Source organism: Balaenoptera acutorostrata, chromosome 11 (genome assembly GCF_949987535.1).
Source record: "Balaenoptera acutorostrata chromosome 11, mBalAcu1.1, whole genome shotgun sequence".
NCBI lineage: Eukaryota > Metazoa > Chordata > Mammalia > Artiodactyla > Balaenopteridae > Balaenoptera > Balaenoptera acutorostrata.
Window position 1 is genome coordinate 27,522,522 of NC_080074.1, and position 24,009 is coordinate 27,546,530.

At 39.6% G+C, this 24,009-nt stretch overlaps 1 protein-coding gene and 1 long non-coding RNA gene across 5 annotated transcripts in view; one reads left to right on the forward strand and one right to left on the reverse strand.

Moving 5' to 3' along the window:
• The window catches only part of CRADD (CASP2 and RIPK1 domain containing adaptor with death domain), a 259,024-nt gene that overhangs the window by 117,883 nt on the left and 117,132 nt on the right, over window positions 1-24,009 (reverse strand). The window lies entirely within an intron of this gene.
• LOC130709190 (uncharacterized) lies at window positions 12,752-21,389 on the forward strand. Its single transcript, XR_009009680.1, has 3 exons — window positions 12,752-13,080; window positions 19,822-19,851; window positions 20,044-21,389. It is a non-coding gene; the product is annotated as an uncharacterized LOC130709190 (long non-coding RNA).

Genomic DNA, 24,009 nt, shown 5'->3' on the forward strand with positions numbered 1-24,009 from the left:
TTGCCTGCCACTTCACCTCAAACCTCTGAAGGCAAAAAACTACCTTATTTTCTGTTTCCTCACTACTTTCTTCAGAGTTAGGTGCCTATGTGCACTCTGTTTATTGTTATCAGGTTTTCAGGAGCTGCTCCTTTGTCACCACACATTTTTGGACAGAACTTCTGAGTTCAGTCTGTACCAGAGGATTAATAGTAACTGCAGTTTTTATAAGAATACAAAAATATTCTAGTATCAGTGGAAAACTGAGAAAAACAACTAGATATGGGCATACTTTAAAAAAAAAGTTACTGTTAATTTGCAGGTAAAAGAATCTAAGTTTTAGGTTTTAAAATGTTAAGCCTTAAAAATTGTTTGCTTTAGAAATCGGTTGCATTACCTTATACTAACAATGAAGTATCAGAAAGGGAAAGTTAAAAAAAAATTCCTTTTAAAGTTGTGCCAAAAAAAATAAAATACCGAGGAATAAACCTGACCAGGGAAGTGAAAGACTTATATGCTGAGAACTATAAAACATTAATAAAGGAAACTGAAGATGATTCAAAGAAATGGAAAGCTATTCCATGCTCTTGGACTGGAAGAATTAATATTGTTAAAATGGCCATACTACCCAAAGCAATCTGTAGATTTAATGTGACCCCTATAAAATTACCCATGACGTTTTTCACAGAACTAGAACAAACAATCCTAAAATTTATATGGAACCACAAAAGACCCAAATTGCCAAAGCGATCCTGAGGAAAAAGAACAAAGCAGGAGGCATAACCCTCCCAGACTTCAGACAATACCACAAAGCTACAGTAATCAAAACAGCATGGTAGGGCTTCCCTGGTGGCGCAGTGGTTGATAATCTGCCTGCCAATGCAGGGGAGGCGGGTTCGAGCCCTGGTCTGGGAAGATCCCACATGCCGCAGAGCAGCTGGGCCCGTGAGCCACAATTACTGAGCCTGCGCGTCTGGAGCCTGTGCTCTGCAACAAGAGAAGCCGCGATAATGAGAGGCCCGCGCACCGCGATGAAGAGTGGCCCCCACTTGCCGCAACTAGAGAAAGCCCTTGCACAGAAACGAAGACCCAACACAGCCATAAATAAATAAATTAATTAAATAAATTTAAAAAAAAAACAGCATGGTATTGGCACAAAAACAGACATATGGATCAATGGAACAGAATAGAGAGCCCAGAAATAAACCCACACACCTATGGTCAATTAATCTTTGACAAAGGAGGCAAGAATACACAATGGAGAAAAGACAGTCTCTTCAGCAAGTGGTGCTGGGGAAGCTGGACAGCTGCATGTAAATCAATGACGTTAGAACACACCCTTATACCACACACAAAAGTAAACTCAAAATGGCTTAAAGACTTAAACATAAGACACGACACCATATAACTCCTAGAAGAGAACATAGGCAAAACGTTCTCTGACAGAAATCGTACCAATGTTTTCTTAGGTCACTCTACCAAGGCAATAGAAATAAAAGTAAAAATAAACAAATGGGACCTAATCAAACTTATAAGCTTTTGCCCAACAAAGGAAACCACAGACAAAACGAAAAGACAAACCTACGGACTGGGAGAAAATATTTGCAAACAATGCGACCAACAAGACCTTAATTTCCAAAATATAAAAACAGCTCTGGGCTTCCCTGGTGGCGCAGTGGTTAAGAATCCACCTGCCAATGCAGGGGACACGGGTTCCAGCCCTGGTGCGGGAAGATCCCACATGCCGCGGAGCAACTAAGCCTGTGCACCACAACTACCGAGCCTGCGCTCTAGAGCCCACAAGCCACAACTACGGAGCCCGCGCACTGCAACGAAGAGTAGCCCCCGCTCACCACAACTAGAGAAAGCCCGCACAGCAACAAAGACCCAACACAGCCAAAAATAAATAAATAAAAATAAATAAATTTTAACAGAAAAATAAATAAAAACCACTTATAAAACTCAATAACAAACAAAAAAAATATCAAAAAATGGGCAGAAGACCTAAACAGACATTTCTCCAAAGAAGACATACAGGTGTCCAATAGGCACATGAAAATATGCTCAACACCGTTAATTATTAGAGGAATGCAAATCAAAACTACAATGAGGTACAACCTCACACTGGTCAGAATAGCCAGCATTAAAAAGCCTACAAATAACAAATGCTGGAGAGGGTGTGGAGAAAAGGGAACCCTCCCATACTGTTGGTGGATATGTAAATTGGTGCAGCCACTATGGAAAACAGTAAGGAGATTCCTCGAAAAACTAAAAATAGAGTTGCCACATGATCCAGCAATCCTACTCCTGGGCATATATCCAGATAAAACTATAATTTGAAAAGATACATGCACCATACATGCATCCCTATGTTCACAGCAGCACTATTTACAATAGCCAATACATGGAAACAACCGAAATGTTCATCTACAGACGAATGGATAAAGAAAATGTAGTGCATATATATACAATGGAATACTACTCAGCCATAAAAAAAAGAATGAAAAATGCCATTTGCAGCTACATGGATGGAACTAGAGATTATCATACTAAGTGAAGAAGTCAGAAAGAGAAAGACAAATACCATATCACTTATATGTGGAATCTAAAATATGACACAAATGAACTTATCTATGAAACAGAAACAAACTCACAGATATAGAGAACAGACTTGTGGTTGCCAAGGGGGAGAGGGGGTGGGAGAGGGTTGGATTAGGAGTTTGGGACTAGCAGATGCAAACTATTATATATAGGATGGATAAACAACAAGGTCTTATTGTATAGCACAGGGAACTATATTCAATATCCTGTAATAAGCCATAATGGAAAAGAATATGAAAAATAATTTTTAAAATTGTTTGCTTTAAAATACATTAGCCCTTTTGTAAGATGCAGCCTGCAAAATGATCCAGTGATTCTTTCCTCCTAGTATTCACCTTGTGTAGCTGTCCCACTCCCCTCCCTGACCCAGGGCAACCAACAGGATATCACAAAAACGACAGGGAAATGTGACTTCCTAGACTAAGTTTTAAAAGATATTTTGGCTTCCACCTTGCTCTCTAGGCTTGTTCGCTCTGGGGGAAGCTGGCCTCCATACTGAGAGGACACTCAAGCAGCTCAGGGAGAAGCCCAAATGGGAAGAAAGTGAGACCTGCCAACAACCAACACCATGTGAGCTGTGTCAGCCTCAGCCTATCGATAGCGATGCTATGGCTAGGAGTACCTACGGCATCACCTAGGCCTGTATGACTTGTGACGAGGTCCCACAGACATCTTCCTGATTGAAGCCAGTGTTGTGGCTGGACCAGCCCTTGTGGTGCTTATTATGATCTCAAGATGTACTTCAGCAATTCATGAGGGAACTCTGAAAAACAAGATTTATCACTCACAAGTCCTGGAGGGCACACGGCATGCTCAAGGGCAACACAGCGAGGTCATGGGTAGAGAGAGAGGAAGGAAGTAAAGACCTGGGGCTCTGCCTTTATTAGGGTCTGAGGGTGGGGTGCCTAGGGTTTCACGGGTTCACTCTTTATTGGCAAATGTAAAGCATTAGGGCATGGGAAAGGAGAAGCAGGGTCACTCAGGTGGTCAGTTATCTAGGTTACCCAGATAAAAGGGGAACTTCATGGGTGGAGGCAGCCAGTTCCTTATCTCATTGTTTTGCTAATAGCAGCAGTGCTATACAGCTGGCAATATATTTATTCAAGATGGATGTCTTTGAAATGGTTGCCTCAGCAATCTAAAGCTTAAAGCCAGATGCTTACATCACAATCAAAAAGCATAATGCTAGGCACTTATACCACATGAGTGCACCATCTTGGAAGCAGCAGTGCCATGCAAGAATGACTCTGGTCCCAGCTGACATCTTGAGATGTCATCAGAGACACCAAGCCAGAGCTATTCAGCTAAGGAACTTCCAAATCCCTGACCAAAAGAAACTGTATGAGATAATATATGCTCATTGTTTTAAGCTGCTAGATTTAGGGGTGATTTGTTATGCAGCAATAGATTACTAATGGAAAACGTTATATTGTTAAGTTGCTAGCTGAAATGAACCATTTGATGTTAACTATCAATTCATACTAAGACCAGCAACTGCATACACTTGAATAAACAATTCTTATATACTGGTAGTCAATAGCATAGACTCTGAAGTCAGACTAACCGGGTTCAAAGGTATGCTCCATACTGTGTGACCCAAGGCAAGTTATTCATCTACCCAGTCTTGTAAAGTGGGGATAAGAATAGTATGTATTTCATACGAGTGTTGTGAGAACTGAGCTAATCCTAGTAAAGAGCAGTGTCAGGAGCACAGCAAGAGCTCAATAAATACCAGCTAGTGTGACATATGAATAAATAAATAAATGAGGCTGTTCTTTATAAGAGGGGGGAATGACAGTAGAAAGGATTGAGGAAACACATTCATCTGGCTGTTACTCTTATGTTTTTTTGGCTCCTGCCACATGTAGAGAAGGAAAAAAAGGGCAGAGAGACAAAAGAAGGCAGACAAGATTGGGGCTAAAAAGCCTTCAACCACATCTAGCCAGGGCAAAGAAGTGTGGCCATATAATTTATCATGAAAAACATGGATACTTCTGAGAGTAAAAGCAGCCCTACTGAGAATCATGTTGAGAAAAGAAGCATAAAACAGGATGGTCCCTATCAAAGCAGGTATATAAACACCCTTAAGTGACTACAGTATAAATAAACTGCTGAAGTTGAGAACGAAGCTCTGAAAAGGAGATTCAAACTCCAGAGCTATCCTGAGAGGAGCAAAGATAAAGACTGAGTCAAGTGTGTAAAGCATTTTACTAAAACCCTAACTGAGGTCACTACTAGGATTCCTTTAAGTGGTGATGGAAAAATAATAATTTACCAAAAGGTAATAAATGAATGTTTTATTTCCTTAGTTCTTCTCTTAATGTGTCATCTGTTCAAATACAGTATTAATCTTCCCTTTCTTAACAGTTTCTAATGGGGCAGAATACATATTAATGTAGGTTCAGTTAATAGTGACTTTAACTGAACTTCCAGTTTAGACCAAGAGGCTATAAACATGGCATCAGCTGGTGACAGGCTGCCCTCACTGCAGGTGAAGTATCTTTGAGGAAATAAACACCATCCAGGGCTGAACTTTCAAATGTGATTGGTGAGATTTTTGTGATCTGTACTTCGTGACTAACTATGCTATTGGTCTAGTGATTCTTTATGGTAAATAATTCAGAATCGGGCTTCCCTGGTGGCGCAGTGGTTAAGAATCCGCCTGCCAATGCAGGTGACACAAGTTCGATCCCTGGTCTGGGAAGATCCCACATGCTGCAGAGCAACTAAGCCCATGCGCCACAACTACTGAGCCTGCGCTCTAGAGCCCCACAAGCCACAACTACTGAGACTGCATGCTGCAACTACTGAAGCCCACACGCCTAGAGCCCATGCTCCACAACAAGAGAAGCCACCACAATGAGAAGCCCGCACACCGCAACAAAGAGTAGCTCCCACTTGCTGCAACTAGAGAAAGCCCGCGCGCAGCAATGAAGACCTAACACAGCCAAAAATAAGTAAATAAATAAAATAATTTTTTTTTAATTTCAGAATCTACTTTTTCCTATAATGATGTTCATGCTTCTTTTTAAAGCAAAAAAAAAAAAAATAGTAAGATTTGTATTTGTGGAATGTCTCTCAAGTTTACTTATTTATTTTTGCCACCATACAAGAAAGAGCATGGTAAATACAAACTCATTCCCAGATCAATTCAATAAGACCTTTCCCTGAGACTGGCCTAAAATTCCTTAAGATTGTTTATATTGAACTTGTACAGGGACAGATGTCCTCTAAAAGTACAGGTTTTCTGTAAGTAAAATTTTTACCTCTATCTCATACTATAAGGCCCTTTATTGTGACATCCATGATGTTTCCACTCAGAAATTATATGGTAGCATAAAATGAGGAAATTTGGATAGTGACTTGCACATTCATGTCTAAGGACTTTACTGAATATGAATGTCAAAATACAGTTTTTAAAAGGTTAGAAATATAATTCACATACAAATATACAGTGAGCCCATGTCAAAGACTTATGTAACTCATAACGAGGAAAATACCAAGGTGGCAAAGAAATTGATATAGTAAATTTAAAAAAAAAGAATACTGGAACAAGATTGCTAAATTACATACAACACTAGTTAATATTCTATAGGGCAATAAAATATAACCTTTGGGGTTATCTTCCCTACTTTCAAGAAGTCATTTGCATCATAACAATTTTCTATAAGTTCTAACTTTAACAGAGTCTGAGGACTAATTAATAGCAAACAGTAAGTAAAACAAAGTTACATTCTCTAGAGAATCAGATGACTCTTAAGGTCTTATTAGACAATGACTCTGAAAGGCTGTATCTCCGTCTTAACATCTTATTACCAAGTTTCAGAACATTTTTCTTAATGTCCATAAAATCCTGATTCAGTTGTCCATAATAATGACACCTATACTTCTCTCCCTGAAAAATCCACCTAAATAAAAAGCCAGAACAGAGGCTGGATCTGAGGTTCAGTGTCAAATTCATCCTCCAGAGTTCCTTTCCACTCTGTACTTACGTCCCTTTATTAGGGTCCTATGACAAACACTGACTTTAGATCCTGAAGTGGCCTGCTTAAGGGCATAAACATGACCTATTCATCTTCAGGTTCATCACAAAAGCCCAGCAGATCTTGCAGTTTATTCATTCACATAACAAAACTTTACTGAGTACCTACTACGTACAGGGAGCTGTGTTAGGTTTGTTATATTGAATAGAGTTCTTTAAAGGAAATCAGTATAGCCAAGAGAGAATGCCTCAACAGTCATGCAAGAAATGGACAAGCACAAAAAGTCTATCACAACTGCAAAACCAAGGGAGGAAAAGAGAAAGGATTAAAAGAGAAAGCATGTCAATGCTGGCAGCAAAGGATGGGTGTGTTGGAAGATAAACAGACAAAAGCCATAGTAGGAAAAAAAAACAGGTAACAGGAGAATTGCTCAATATTACAGAGGTGACTGCTCATGCATTCTTTCACCAAAAAAGCTAAATTTATGATGACAGTTAATTGGATTTGAGGAGAAAACCTAAAAACTAAAGAGAAACAAGTGACTTCAAAGTTTTCACATTTGAGTTAAAAACAAGGGAAACACTGGAATATTCCCAAAGGAGCCTAGCCTAGTTTTTAATATCGCATGACATCCACTTGAGAGGCCAAGTGAACTTATGCAAACCATGTTCCTCCCCTGCTTAAAAACCTTCAGGGGTTTCCTGTTCTTTGAATGAAATTCATATTCCTGTCCAGAGCATACGAGGTTCAGCAAGGTCTAGCCCAGCCTGCCTTTCCCTCTACCCCGGATCCTTGCCCCTTTGCTCATGAAGCTCCAGCCCAGCTTCTGAAAGGTCCTAGGACACACCAAGCTCCTCCCCATCTTAGGACCTTTGAACCTGCTGGCCCTCTATCGAGGATGCTCCTGGCATGGCTACCTGAAACCCGTCCTTCAGGTCTCAGCTTCAATGTCACCTCCTCAAACAGACCTTCCCTAACCACCCCAACTCACCCACCCACCCACTCACGTCTTACCCTTTGCTAACATAGCACCCTCATCTGTTTTCATGACAGCAGGGATCTTGCCTATGTCATTAACCATTGTATCCCCAGAACAGTGCCTGGCATTAACTAAGCACGTAATATCACTGAAAGAATGCATGTAATCAATATGGAGAGCTAGAGTGCCACCCAGCAGCACCCGTGTCAAAGCCCTAGAATAGCTGTGAAATTTCTAGTGGCTTCTTGAAAGTCTTATTTCTACTCCTGGTGAGCCTGGCCCATGGGGCAATATCAACCCTCATGGCTGCAAACAGCTTTCAGGTAAGCTCCAAAGATAACTGGTTCCAGCCTAACTCCCACAAAAGCCTGTGGATGATTTTTTTCTTCCAGAAACTTCCAAGTCTGGGGGTTTACCGAGCCTAGATCAGACCCTAAAGAGGGACTGGATGCCTTGGTCGAGCCAGATGCAAATGCCTACACTTTGGGGCCTTCGTGCCTTTGCAGAGCACTTCTCCATCACAACCGCCATACTCATCACCTGAGAAGCTTCTCCCCTCCTGCTCACAGATACACTGCATCTCCACTGGGTCCTGGCTCCCTGCTTCTCAGCCAATGTTCAGGGGGAGAAGGAAAGAATTACCAGAAGATATGTGAGGGGACCACAATGCTGAAGGATGCCACCGTTTATTGAGCTCCATTCTGTGTGAGGCACTTGCACATAACAGCACACTGACTTCAGAACCTAATGTCTTCTCAACCACCCTAGAAAGCAGATCGGATTCTTTCTTTTTTTTCTTTCACAAGTTGAGCAAACCACCTAAGGTCACACAGCTAGAGGGTGGCAGAGGCAAGATCTACACCTAAGTTTAACTACCTTTAGAAACTTTATTATTAAATACCAAATGGTGTCTTTATAGGCAGTTTTGGGGAAAGGGTGGGAGTGGAGGGGAGGGAAATGCCATGCCTGACATCACTATCGGGCTCCCTGCATTAACAGGAAAGGAAGAGTTAAAGGGTGGGGGGAGAAATGAATAATAGAAGGGGAAGTCCCACCTTGTTCTCCCACCTCCCCTCTCTCATACTTCTTACCAGTCCCCTGCCCTTGACCTTGAACCTTCACTAGCACCTGCCTGACAAGAGCCCTCTCCTGGGTTACATAGGAGGGCATTTCTGCTCTTGAGTCCTGCCTAATGGAAACACTTCATTCTTGCTGTACGGCTGCAATACAGTGATGGCTTTCTGGCTTCCCTAATTGGAATTCAACACATTTTTCCATAAAAGAACATTACATTGTGGTTAGAGTTTATAATACCAGTGGCTTTTTTATTAAAAAAAAATGTATAATAGAGATACACTAATCTGAAATCCAAAACGCTCTGAAAACCAGAAGTTTTTTCATAACTCATTTGGCAGCAAAACCTGACCTGACCTGAACTCATTTGGCCTGAATTCATTTGGCGACAAAACCCGACCTGAACTGACATGAGGCTATTTATAGTTTTTATTTATCCCACTGAGTGTGAATATTCATCAGTTTCACTGCAGAAGTATTAATGTGTTTGATTATAGGATCCTGCTCCAGACCACACTGCAGTGCTATGTAATAACTGGTATATGCACAATATTATCCTTCTCAAAAAACAAAACAAAACAAAACTCAAAGTCAGCAAATCTGGCCTCAAAGGTTTTGAATACAGAATTGAAGACCTGTATTTATTCAGATTTAACCTCCTTGAACCTTGGGTTCATTGCAAGTCTGAAATTAGGTCGCAGACAACATCATTTCTTTGCGAAAATATATTCTTAATTTCAAACAAGCAACTTAAAAATGAACTTTTGGAACACCACTAATTCATGGGTTGGAAACTATATAAAAGTATACAATAAAGAAAAAATTCTTCATGATAAAAGGTTTCCATTCTGAAAAAAAAAAAAATCAGATTCTGCTTCCCATTCTCACAGAATCTTCAGTGAAGTCTTCAGCTTCCAAAAAGAACGGCTAATCTTCTTGGACCTCTCTGTGCACTGAGGAGAGTATTGGAACATTAGAACATGAACCAAGAAAAAGAGAGGGAATACTAGAAATCCTGCTAACTGCTCCCATTCTGCCCTTCTGTTCATTCTTATTTCTGCCAAAATTATGTTTTTGTAAGTTTAATTGCAATTCAAAGTTAACCTTTCTAGCAGAAGGAAAGCATAAAATGTCCCTTTCAACACAAGATGAGTTCAAAGGAAAATTCCAATCTTCTTATAATCATTTTATGAATGTGATGAATCCTATAGCTGATTACTTTGCTGCCATTTTGTTTTGGCTGCTAGAAAAAAAATCAGAGCCAAATTTATAGCCTAGTTCTAGCACCTGTATAGAATTTTATACTATATTTTCTTTGCATTAAACCTACCCAAAGCAGCCTTGTTATTTTTCTCCTAATTTTATTTTCCTTTTGCCTAATTTCTTCATCTATTTATTTTATGTGGTGGTGGTGGTGGGTATGTACGTATGTGTAAATTTCCTCAAAATCTTTTTATAATAAGGTGGAGTCCAGATAAATAAATAAGTAACTGTATGCTTAATAATGCACTGGTGTGGATCCACTTAATTCCAGCTGAAAAGACGTCAGTAATAACAGAACTCTAAATCATTTTTGCTTGATTAATTGCACAGATCCTGAGCCATAATTAAAACCTTCTATATCAGAATGCCCATGACCATCATTCATTACATGAAAATAATCATAAATTAGGGAAAGCAAAAGAAGCACCTTAGCTAAATTGCGTGTTTCAAATTAGTCACCCGAGATGTGTGGTTGTGATTTGATCATCACCTCACCCCGAGGGTTAAGGAGGCAGGAGTTTCAAGTCTCAGCATACATACTGCCTATCCCTCTGCCCTGTATCTCCAGACCATGAGTTACGTCTCACAGCACCACATCTGAGCCTGAAACTGGCAGACCGCCACTTCTTGCACCAGGCCCCCTACTTGCTGGAGTTGCTGGAAGAAGGTGACAAAGTCCTAAAGAGTATTCACAAAACTCCCCAAGAGCCAAACACTTTCTGTTTTACTGCTGCATCTGATGATCATCCTTTTATTTTCTTTTCAGTAGCTCCAAAGCACTAGAATTTCCCCATGTATAATCCGTACTTCTGAACAGTTGTCTAGTTAAAACCTCTGAAGGGAAAAATTAGAATTTAAATAACGAATGGTAATCAGGATTCATAAATAGTAAATTAGGATGCATAATGTAAGCCTGCACTCCCCTGACCCCGAGCTGTAAGAACTATGCAGCTCTACAAAAAGTGAGGAGGGGGTTTACATGTGCCCTACAATTAGGAAGTTGCATATTCAAGCACATTTTAGGTATGAGTAAGTGGCAGCTAGGTCAGGGGACCCGGTTTCTTATCCAAAATTGGATTCTAGTAGAATTCTATTTGAATATATCAAAAACTCTCCAAGGCTGAAATGAGACTGCAGAGGAAAACAATCTTTTTTTAAATGCAATTATTAGGAGTATATATAGTATTGGTACTACAAAATGACTTCTGTCTGATGCTATCTTATTACAGTGCCAAAACCAAAACAAAACAAGAAGATTGGGAAAGGTTTTGCAACATAGAAGTTTGAATTTTTTTAAAAAAGGGTTTATTGTTTTATTAAGCCTCTAAAACTTCTTTGTAAGTAATATTTAATGCTACCTGACTTTTTCAGTTCTAATTTCACTTTGCAAAATTTTGAGAATTAAGATGCTTAAAATCTCTTTAAAATGTTGGATTATGACTATAACCATCCCAGGAAAGCTGTACCTAGAAGGATATGGTAAGCTGAATTCTAAAGATGTGCCCCCAAGATTCCCATCCCCCTAGTCATCAATCAAGCACTAAGCTAGGTACTGCTGTGAAGAGAATTTGCTGGGTAATTAAGGTTACTAATCATTTGACTTTATCCAGGTGGGCCCAATGGAATTGCATGAGTCCTTTAAAAGCATAAGAACAAAACAGAAGGGGAAGGCAGAGATATTCAAAGCAAAAGGATTCCACACACTATTACTGACTCTGAAGATGGGCGGTGGGGGAGCATGAGTTAAGGACTGTGGAGCTGAGGAAGACCACTGGCTAAGAGCTAGCAAGGAAACGGGACATCAGTCCTACAACCACATGGAACTGAATTCTCCCCCAGGACCTACAGGGGTAAGAGTCCAGGCCTGCTGATATCTTGACGTGGGGTCTCGTGAGGACATGAACAGAGAACCCAGAAGAGCCATACTGTGCCCAAAGTTCAGACCCATAGGAAGGTGAGATAATAAATGGGTTTTGTTGTAAGCTACTAACTTTGTGGTAATTTGTTATAGCAGCAATAGAAAACTAATACAGAGGTTAAGCAAAAAAGAGCCAAAAGATGCACATTTCTGAGTCTAGTAAACTTATTCATCTTTATTTAATGATTTCGGCTAAAGCACAGAACATTCCATAGAAAACTAAAAGTAAACCAAAAACTCCCATAACAGAAAATTAGGATATGAGTATGAAAGCAAAGGGATTTTTAAAATGAAAACTATGTTGCCAATATATCATTTTATTGCTTAATCTCAAGTACTACCTTGAAATGGGAAGTTCTGCCATTGTTTCTAAGCAGTTCAAAAGAAGATTCATAAGGCATAAAGCAAGAATTTAGAGCCCAAAATGTGGTTATCATTACTATGAATCTAATCTCTTGTCTTATCATGATCTTCAAGTATATACCACACTCACTCAAAAATATGAAAAAAAGGTGTTTTAGGCTTCTATTATTTAAAGGAGAACAAGAACCAAGGAGAGAATTCAATTTAATAAAAGGAATAACATTTTAATAATTACAGCTCTCCAGCAACAGAATGGACTGCCTCAAAAAGTGGTCAGAAACGTTATAAAAGAGATTCTTACAATTCCATTTAAAAATTGGCCTAAATGACCTCTACACTCTATTCCAACTCAAATTCTGTGATTCCAACAACTTAGTAACACAGATTGGCTGCTATAAGAATACTGGCATTATCAGAGTACTAGGTAAGTTACATGTGAACTCATTAAACTTTAACATTAGGTACCAGGGCAATTCTCACAGCAGCATGAATTACTAGCATTCTAAGTTTCTAGACAGATACGAATATCCAAAAACGAAACTATTTTAAAGGACAGCCTTTTTTTGTTTTTGATTCTGCAGAATTCCTTTTCAAAGGCGAAGTTTGGATGCATCCTTCTGGTTCTGAAGTGGGAGACGAGAATGGAAAAGAGTCCCTGCCCGGAAGATAAGGGCCCCGGAACGCAAGGCGTTAATATTCTGGCGCCGCACAAGCACCTGACTCCGCTAGCACAGTCTGCCCTTCAACACAAAATCTGCCGAGCCTGCTCATCGCACACGGACAAGAAATTTCCCGGCAACCTGCGATTGCTAATTTACCGAGGATGGGCAGCAGGCTGTTGAAAGGAACGCCAGTTTTCCCGGGATTCTCTTCCCGAACACAAATCCAAGTGTTTAATGCAAGATTCACACTTCACTCAGGTTTGTGTTTGGTTTGGTTTGTTTCCTGGAGATTGGCTGAGTTTCCCTGGTTTTGGTAGAGCGAGGAAGAGCCAGTCGCTTCCTAGCTACCTTTCACTAAGGCCAAATTGGACAAATGCAAGGAAACACGTCTTTCAAGTATACCTCTGTCACTCCGGGCGCCGCCTTTGCGTAAGATGCAGGGAACGAAGGGAAACTGCCGAGTCACCCGCAGATCACACCCAGGGCGCCCCCGGGGTGGCGGGATGACCAGGCTGCAAGGGACCGCGGAGCGCCCCAGCCAAGCTCTCTGCTTTATCTGCTATTCGCACAGCGCCACCGCACTCACCAGTTCCTAGAGAAGGGATTCTGAGAAAAAAGAAAGAGCCTGGTTCCCTAGAAACATTAAATTAACACAAGGGATCTGGAAACGAAACAGCAGATGCCTGAAAGCCTTCCCCTTGACTGTTTCCTGCCTTCTTGGAAAATCTTTGCGTTAAAATAGATTGGATTACTCTGCACAGCCAGATGCTGCTCGAGAACTTCATTTTGGGTGAACATGAAAGCAAAGTTTGCCATCTTTTAAAACGATTTTTCTTTCCGAGGTGGTTTGAATAGCGTGTTTGGGTTGTTGATAACAGCTGGGACCTGAAGCTGAGGCTGTTTGCATTACAATAGAGACTTTCCATAACATTGACTTGCAAATCAGATAACAAAAAGCAGGGCATGCAGAGTAGAAAGGTAGAGCTCCGAAAGAGTAGTGAGAGTTCAGAATCCGAGATTCACATCTCTGGAAACTGCCTAGAAACAGCACGGTCCAGCCCCCTTATTTTACAAAGGAGAAAATAATGTAAGTTTTATCTCTAAGCCTACTTACTTTGACCACAGCTTTAAGAACACAGAAAAGTAAAACTAACAGCATTTCCAAAGCGTCAAAAACTGAAGCAGAAAGGCTGATGAGTAATACTTTATCAGCTTCCTCATTCTAAAACCCCATGCACTAACCTCCATCGACCCTATCTGCAAATTAATCTTAAATAATTTATACATTCAAACCAAGATTAATAACTATGCACCTTGAGAACAGTGGGCCTTAAGAACAATGTACTACACTCTCATGTCATCTTTACTTTCATATTTAAACGTTTTTGGTAGCTGAGAATAAGATCCGAGGCTTCCTATGAGATACCACGGTTTTACAGAGGAAATAAGGTTTTTACTGTAGTAGCACCTTCCTTGATATTTTAACTTTTTCTCTTGATAACCTTTAAGGTGGGACTCCATAATCATTAGCCACTATTTTATATGCATCATGCTTTCTAGTAAATCAGACAGCAACCTGCAGTCCAAAAAGGATTCAATGCTTATCCCAAATTTGGGAGCACAAGATGGGGGAGAAGTATATTACATGATACACTGAACAAAAATAAATTTAAATATCTTTGCCTAAGCGTGAAAGCAACAAAACTCATTTTAAAGCAATACAGTCAGACATAATCATTTCATCTGTAACAGGGCAAATATACAGCTCCATGAGAATAGCAGCCCTCAGTATTTGTTTTAACAACTTACAGGGGATATGCAAAAATCTATCATTCCTCCCTAATATATGAAAAACTAAAGGGCAATTTCATAGCAACTTCAGTGCTTTCTAATGTAATTGTTGAACTTACGAAAAAGCAAGGAAATTTTTTAGATGTTTATAAGAAAGCAAAGGAAAATGCTGCAAAAATTATTTGGCTGGCAGGCCACGGAGAAAGCCGGAATCTTTGCAGGACTCACCAAACTACAGAGCTGTTTTAAAACCGAAACTCAAACAGCTTTGAACAGGTATTAAGTATTTTATACAACAAAATTATCAAATGTACATACTTTGATAATCACAAGTAGAATCATTTCCAACTAGTTTGAAAAAACTACAGTTATACAAAAATAACTAAACTACTATGATAAGAATAAATAACGAGCCACACAATTATTATTAGTCAATGCTGGCCCTAAAAAAAATGACCAGAGAATTTCAAAATGATTACGAATGATCAAGTATGACTCCTATATTTTCTAGGTAGGTAGTGACATTAAGAATGTGGTTTTCACAGAAATATAGTCCACTTATTTTTAATCACAATAACAAACAAAAATGACTGACTACAAACAAAAATGAATTGATTCAGATAGCTTCTTTTAAAAGTTTTTCTTTTTTTTTATTAAAAGCAAAACCTGTGGTAAACCACAGCGTTAGGGAAGCTTAACAAATTTTAAAATCCCCTCCAAATTATTAAAAAAAAAAAAGAAAGAAAGAAAAAAGCAGTATTCATGCCATAGAAAAGTGTGGCTAGCTTATAATCCTCAGAATTCCTTTCATGTAGCTAATGGGTATCTCATTTCTGGTACTTCTTCACACTTAATTGAAATGTTAAAGAAAAGGAGAAATATTTAGATGTTGATAAAGTTATTCTAATTACCTTGCTTCACTAACTTCAGCTCATCCAAGTTCAATATCTAGTAAGTGCCTGGTCTGCTTCGGCAGATTTTTCTTTTTCTATTTTAAAAGTAATTACTAAACAAATGAGGTTACTACTAGTTAAAACTCTAAATCCAGATGTCATTTGCTCTGTTGTAAAAATGTGCACAGTAGTAGGCAAGTATACTTTTCCTCCCATATATTTTTGTATCTTCGGCCAAACTCCCCCAGTAACGTTTTAGTTTATGGTCTGTATCCTAAAATAAAAACATTTATATTTTTTGCTATAAAAATCAGTAAACTTCTTTTAAGGTTAGGTGCTTCAAAATAAACAATACAAATACTGTATGAAAGTCCTATTATAATTAAAGAAGGTGGTTGGTAATGAGGAAGAAAATTGAAGGCATATTTGCAATAAATCAAAAGCAGAGTTGTAAACAGTAGCCTCCACAATTATTAGTAATGTTTATTTATAAAATACTGGTCTTTGCATTAATTCAGGAGTATAAGCTGGCAGGGTTTTTTCTTAATAAATGAAAAATAGTTTTTGTACTTTTAAGGTGAGAATGACTATTTTAAAAACAGAAGACAACTTCCAGGATCTTTCTCTTTCTCCATTTCAAAACTATAAGTTTTATTTTTATCTTTTTGAATTCTTGAAATTCAATGACATTGTCATAGCTCTGTGAACCAAGATAACAGAAACCACCAACTGTAGGAGCCTTGATGCTTTCGATTATATTTTCCTAGAAAGATTTATATGATATTGATATTTAATCTCAATAGTTTTTTTTTTTAGAGAAATCCTCCAATGCCAATAAAAGTTAGATAGCCTAAATCTCAGTAGTTCAGACAAATTTAGTCCATTGGCATTCCCTAAAAACAGGATAATTTAATAAGATCTAAATAACATTATATTCTATATTAAATAATACTTTCAAGACACATGTTCTGTTAAGATAAGCGAGTAACAACCTCAAATCTGTGTTGGAAATGAGCAGGGGATACACTTTTTTAAAAGGAGAAGAGGCTACATTAACCACTGCTCAAATCTCCCCATTTGGGTGTAGGAGAGAGAGGCGGAAAGTACAGCCAGCCAGGTCCTTTATCCGGGCAGCTGCCCATCCCGGGGCACCACACTTCCATGTCCTGACCATTGGCAATCAGAATAGCTCAGTTTAAGCATCTCTATGGTCAGATACCTTTGTATTTTGCTGTGAGAAGAAAGGGAAAAACAAAAAATATATAAAGCTCTCTTTTCCCAAACTCCCTGCATCCTTTCAAAATCACACGTTGCTAACAGAAGTTAGTATGATGAAGAAAGAAGCCACCAGGAACCTAAATGATTTCCCTTTAAGACAAGTTTTAAGGCCGAGAGGACACGTTCTTTTTTCTTTCTTTCTTTTTTCTTGTCTTCTTTTTTTAAGCCAGACTCTCTGGGTCACTTATGATTTTTATTCTGTTTGAATCTGGTCCCTGTTACCTTTTGTAATTTTCTGGAAAGAAATAAGATTTCCATTGTTTACAAGATAAAACAAGAGGTTGACACTTTACGCACAAAAAAAGAATAACCAAAGGTTACAGTGACTTCCTCAGTTTTAGTTTTTGCTGAGGGCCAGTGGTTTTTTTTTCTTTTGTGCAGTGGGGGTGAAACAGGTGTGAGGCATTGACTGTGTTTTCTTAAAGGAGGAGCAGACTTTCGCCTCCTGTCAGTGTTATCCTGGTTCTAAGGAGGGGGCCTGCTTTGCCAACTCTTCTGGGTAGACTTCAGAACAGATTCAGCAGGCTCTATTCTCTAGGAAGGCTGAAGCTGGCAACTACATCTCATGGAAGATTCCACAAAAGGCTAAATTAGGATGAGATCGTCAACAGGCTTCAAAAAGGCAGAGTTCCAGGCCCCATCCCTGAGGCCAAAGGGGCCTCCTTCAGGTCCTCGTCCCCACAGTCTGACACTTTTGGCCTCTCCTCTCTCCTCTAGCTTCCCACCCCATTCTTCTGCCAGCCCTTCCTTTTTCCTCTAACCCTGCAAAAAGTGAGCAGCGCTGTTGTTTTGCTCCAACTGACAAAACAGCTAAGAAACAGCAGAAGAACATGACTGCCCTTTTCAAAATGGGCCACGGGATCACCCTATTTAAATCCAGCTCTTACAGTAAAAAGGAATAGAGAGGGAGGGAGCTGTTTATGAAACTCTCCTACTTGCCTTCATAATACTCTCATCTCCCCTCTCAGCCTCCTAAAGACCCAAGTGAAATTATATAATAAGCTTTATTTTCTCACTCTGAAGTTTTTCCTTAGTCCAAATTGCTAATGTGGCAGGTTCCAGCTGCCTAAATTCCCTAAACAACATTCCCTGTTCCATAAAAAGCATGCAACTGCAAGCACAGCAGTCCTGCTCCAGTTCTGAGAACTAGAAACTGACTAGCCAGTTCCTTGGCCTGGGGAGGCCGTGAAACAGGCAACATGGACGATTTAAAGGTACACAATATCCGAGGTTCCGTTTCACTCCCAGGCAGCCAAGAGTGGTCCAGCAGAGGCCACCCTCCATTTTTTTTCTGACTCTTACATTGATTCCCTGGGAACTACCTCTGCTCCAAAAGAAAACACCCCTCCAATGGAGAAAGGGGGACACTGGATTTCTACTGCTTTTTATGAATGCATTTGCTTCATGAAGAGGGAGAAGAGTTCCACAAAACAGAGTGCCTTAGTTAAGTGACTTGAAAACTGTACATCCCAGAATAGCAAATATAGTAAAGTGCAAAGTTTGAGTCCTTTCTCTTAAATTATTTAATACAACTGCAACGTTTACAGAAGTAGTCATTGACCTTTCTCTGACACATACAGTATATGCCTCCACCTCTGGCAAAAATACTACCCAAACCATCCTAAGCAGACATAAATGCTTCATTCTGATTTTTAAGACTTCAAAGAAAGAAATTCTATAACCTACCTTGGCATTGCCAGACTTCACAACAGCCTTCATACTTGACAATCAAACAATATCTAATTACTTGGAGTTCCCTGCACCCGCCATGCTACTACGTCTCCGTGTCTCTCCACGCGCTTTTTCCTCTACTTAGAACAACCTCTCCAACCCTGTCCACACAGTGAACTCTACTCTTCAGCAGGCGGCCTATGTCACCACCCCTCACCTGTCCCACATCTGAGTCCATCTCTGCCTCCTGTGTCACTTGTACAAGTACCTGCACTGCCTCTATCGGATAGTACCATGTCTGTTCATGCGTCTGTCTCCCCTGCTGGACTCAAACTCCTCGAGGAACTAATTGTTTTTGCATCTCCAGAGCCTTGCATATTTTGCACGAAAAAAAAACAGGTGCTATAAACAAGAACTAACCTGGTGTGGCTGTAAAATGACTTCTAGCTTTTAAACATAATGAGCCTAGTACAAGGCTCATATAGATCCTGCTGGTTGATCCAAAGTCTGTCCTGCTGTAGTCTGAAGCCACTTGTTCTTGCTCTATCCTCAGAGGAAAAAGAAAAACTGGTCACACTTCTCTGTCCTCTGTATCATAATTAGATGGCGATGGGAGCTGGGGTACGGGAGAATAATCGGGCTACCTAGTCACATCCTAAAAGAAATCAGTGTGGAACTCAAGGAAATTGGTGGATCTATCAAAATTTAACACACCTTCCATCCACCCATCCAAAGTATCTGAAATGCCATTGTTGGAAATAAAAGAGAGAATTTACTGTGGAGAACAAAATAAAACTATTAGAAGAAAGAATCTGAGGAAGAGCTGGGGTTAGGTGATGTTTGTAAGTAAAGATGGAAAAAACATAAATGACGGAGGTCAAAACAGAAAGGTTTGAACCTAAGGGCCTTAGAAATCATTTTGGTTTCTTTTTCTAGTAATAGGCTGACCACAGACAAGAATAATAAGAACATTATTCTCCAGTTCCTACACAACGTCCTGCATTGCTGTTTAAGCATCTGGCGTCATGTTTGCTCTGATAAATATGAGTGCCACGTACTGATTCATGTCATAGCTCCAGTGGCATGATTTTCTTTGAAGTTCTCTTTATTTATTTTAACAATTTATGTACCATAATCCTCAAAAGGTTTTCTGGGACTAGATCAAAGGGAGAGAGGCAGAAAAGGGGAGCTAAGATCTCTCGAGGACCTCTTACATGTGCCAGTCACTTTATATACCACCCTCCCAATAAGCCCACTTGGTAGGCATACTTATTCCCATTCTCAATGCAGTTTTAAACCTATATCTGTCTGGTTCTAAATCCAGTATTCTTTCTATAAATCATACTATTCCTATTTCTAATTTCAGCATTAAGAACACAAGAAGGCAGCTTCAAAGGTAAGGGGTATATCATTCATTCATTCATTCATTCATTCAACATTTATTCAAGAGCTACTATGTGCCAGGCACTGTACTTTCTTTTAGAATATAAAACATAAACAAGTTGTGGTGCTTGACTTCAAATTGCTCAAAGTTTAGTGGGAAAGGGACACAAAAACAAATAACTTGTTTTATTCTCTTTTCCCCCAGGCTCTGTATGGAGTTTTGTTTCTCCCCTTTGTCACTTTTTGCTGCCACTTTACTAACTTTCCAAATCTTAGTAGTTGCTCTCCCATTCCTTATTTAAACATTAATGAAACATGAGTAACCTACACCATTTCATAAACCGCCTTCATTGTTAGAAGCAGATTCCAGAGGGAAGTGAAATTGAACAAACCATAAATTTGCTCCAGCCACTCTCCATTCCATATTTTTGGAGCATCTAATATAAGGCCCAGTGCTACCTGGGGAAACAGTAGTGGAAACAAGATAACCAGAGTTCCTGCCCTCATAGAGCTTATCTTCTAACCATTCCAAGATGGAAGGAAGGCAGCAAACAAATCCATGGATTGTGATAGGCTTGTTACGAAGAAAAACCACAAGATGCTGTGAGAAAGTATGCATGGCACAGGGACCTGACCTTTGGCTGGGGGATGAAGAAGGCCTCCCCGCAGAAGTGGCATTAAAGCTGAGATCTATGAGTTGAGTGAAACTCGATGAAGGTGGGCATGGAGGGACAGGAGGGGGAACAGAGAGAAGCATTCCAAGCAGAGGGAACAAAATATGCAAAGGCCTGAAGGTGGAAAGAACACAATGCTTCTGAGGTGAGGAAAGAAGGCAGGTTATAAGAGGGAAAGTGTCCCAAGACAAGCTGGGAAGGTGGCATAGCCAGATGCTTCAGGACACTGTAGACGACAGTTTGGATTCAAATCTCACCCTAAGAGCAATAGGAACACACTGAAAGGTTAAAGTTTGTCCACTGAACTCAAATTCCCTTGGCTACCTGTGATTGATATATCAAGAAGAAAACAGTATGAAAAAGTGCTCTGATAAAGGAAAACATATTTAGAATAGAAAGCATAGTGTCATAGGAGAAAGGGTGCTAAACCATGAATGAAAACTAAGGGGTTCTACTCATAGTACTATTATCCTGGGTAGGCCATTTAATCTCAAAATATCTCCACTTCCTCATCTATCAAATAAAAGTACTAAAAAATTCAAAACTCACATATTCATTGTAAAAAGCAAATGAGATACTACATTTGACATTTCAAAATGCTTTGAGGGGCTTCCCTGGTGGCGCAGTGGTTAAGAATCCACCTGCCAATGCAGGATACACGGGTTTGAGCCCTGGTCCGGGAAGATCCCACATGCCGCGGAGCAACTAAGCCCGTGAGCCACAACTACTGAAGCCTGCGCGCCTAGAGCCCATGCTCTGCAACGAGAAGCCTCCGTAATGAGAAGCCCCTGCAATGAGAAGCCCGCACACCGCAACAAAGAGTAGCCCCCGTTCCTACTCGCTGCAACTATAGAAAGCCTGCGCACAGCAACGAAGACCCAAGGCAGCCTAAAATAAATAAACAAACAAACAAGTAAATAAATAAATAAATATGCTTTGAATCTCTAAAATGTAAGATCCTTGAGGCAAGCATTTTATCTGTTTTTCACTGCTATACCTAGCACTTAGAGGATGGATGGATGGATGGATGGAAGGAAGGATGAATGGATGGAAAGAAGGATGGAAGGGAGGGAGGGCAGGAGGACAGGCAGACAAATGGATACATCAAGCACCATACCATGCAAATATGAAGCAAGATGGACCATGTGTGGACAAAGCCCACCTGGGAGGGCAGCCTCCACAGAAGGACTCATTAGCATAACATCACAAGTGCTTGCCAGCCAGCCGGGCCTGCCCTCGGTGCCAGTGCACCAGGCACCTCCAGCAGCTGTTCTAGAGGACTGGCCAGTTGGCCAGCCAGCACAGGATCAGAAGCCCATGACATACACTTCCTCAGTGTAGTAAGTGACAGGGGGCGAGTAGGAGAAATGAAACCACTGCCCTTCATGCTGCTTCTTCCTGAGAGACCAGTCCCTGACAAGGGCCCCAAGGCCAGGCCCTATGTACACATCCTTCTCTATTAATACAGTCCATCACTTCAGACTCTTATTCTTTTGGTTTACCGAATGTAGTACTATGGTCAATTTTATATAACTTCTTTAGCTTTTCTTATATTGCATAGTCTTGGCTATGTGTACCCAGTTTCTTAAAGAATTGAAACTAAAGGTAAAAAACAAAGAGGGAAAATATGAAAAGCCCTTAAGAGGTTCTTTGATATTTATTAGCTTTCATAGCAGTGACAATAGTTGCCATTCACTGAATACCTACTTTGCTCCAAACACAGAGTTTGACACTTGGCCTACCATCTCTAATCCTCACAACATCTGACAAAGTAAGCATTACGGAGGACCCCGTTTCATGGAGGAGAAAATTCGGGCTCAGCACATAAGTGACTTGCCCAAGATTATGGGGTTATTAAGGGGCACAGCCAGGGTTCAAATTTGGGTTCATTAGACAGTACAACATACATTCCTTCCATTATACTACATATTATTATTAAAATATTCTAAATAAGATTGAACTATACATAATCATTAAAGCAACCTAAGCATTTACCTGTGTCAGATGCTATTAAGCTCTTTATAAAAATTATCTCACTTAATCTTCTCAACAGCCCTGTAAGGTTGGTATTTTTTGAGATGAAGAAACTGAGAGAGACCTAGAGAGACTGGGTAACTTGCCAAAGGTCAAAAAACTACTATGTAGTAGAGTTTGGATTTTAACACAGGTCCGCCTGACTCCAAAATGCACCCTCTTAACTGCTACATAAGAGTTCCACTATTCAAATAGTATCAGTGTAACTTATACACCTTTGAAAGAGAGTGTCAAAACAGAAAAACAGGGTCAATAAACCACTTTAAAGATAATTTAAAATAACAACTGCATTAAGACACTGTCTCTAAGAGCCCATTACTAACCATTTTCTCGGTGATTGTCACCTTGTTCTGTTGCCCCAAATAGCCTTTAGAACTATCTACAATCAGCATTTTCACTACAAGTGTTTTCCTTTTTCATTTGGTAAGCAATTTAAAAATCTATTTCTTAAACTGCCAGTTCAGTCAAATGGAACTCAAATCCCTATATCCAAATCTTCAAACACCACCAAAATGTACACTCCTTAGTCCACAATTCTCATCACTAAACAGTGTTGAGTGGTTAGAAAGATGCTGAAAAGCACTGTGCAAATTGCTCACGTGCCATATATTAGTTTTCACAGTTTCATAGTAAATTCTAGGTTATACCAAGCCTTTTAAGATATTCCCAACATGGCCGCCTCCCTATCGGAAATAATACTTTTCTAAACCTTTCCCTTGGGCAGGACTCCTCAGCTACATTTGTTAAGACTACTCTTAAAAACTCCACTTGTTATTAAGAAGGTGTCAGCCATATAAGGAAATCTGACCTTGATCTACTGATTGGGCAAACATGAATAGGACTTCCTTATATCTATTAAAAAGTTTATTCACGTCAATTTCACACTGACTGGATTTTGTAAACCAAATAGCTGGCAAACTATGACTTTAAACACAATCAGTGAAAAAGAAATCTGGCAATTCTTGGAAAAACATGTGGGAAATCATGTGTATGTGTAAACTCATGCCCGTGTCAACTTTCAAAGAGTAAAATGTAAGTATGGAAAGTACCTAAATACCCCCTAACAAAAGCAAAGTAAAGTTACAGACCTGGATTAGATCCCCAGATTTTGTGCTTAATCTTCAAGTTGGGATGTTCCATCAGTACGGGGAAATTACATGTATTTTTAAGTACTTTTTAAAAACCAGAGTATATGTGTAACAGCAAAAAATAAATCAATAAACATTGCAGAAAAATATAAAGAAAATAAATCACTTATAATTACACCACTGTCAACGCCACGTCCCAGACTTTTTTCTTGGCATACATGCATATATAAACAATTTGAGTTTCTCAAATATAGGGTTGCACCACATGGACTGTTTTGCAACCTGCTTTGTTTTGTTTTATTTTTCCATCCAATAATAAATTTGAATAGGACAATGTTCAAAAATTAATAAATATAGCTTTATATCATCAATTCT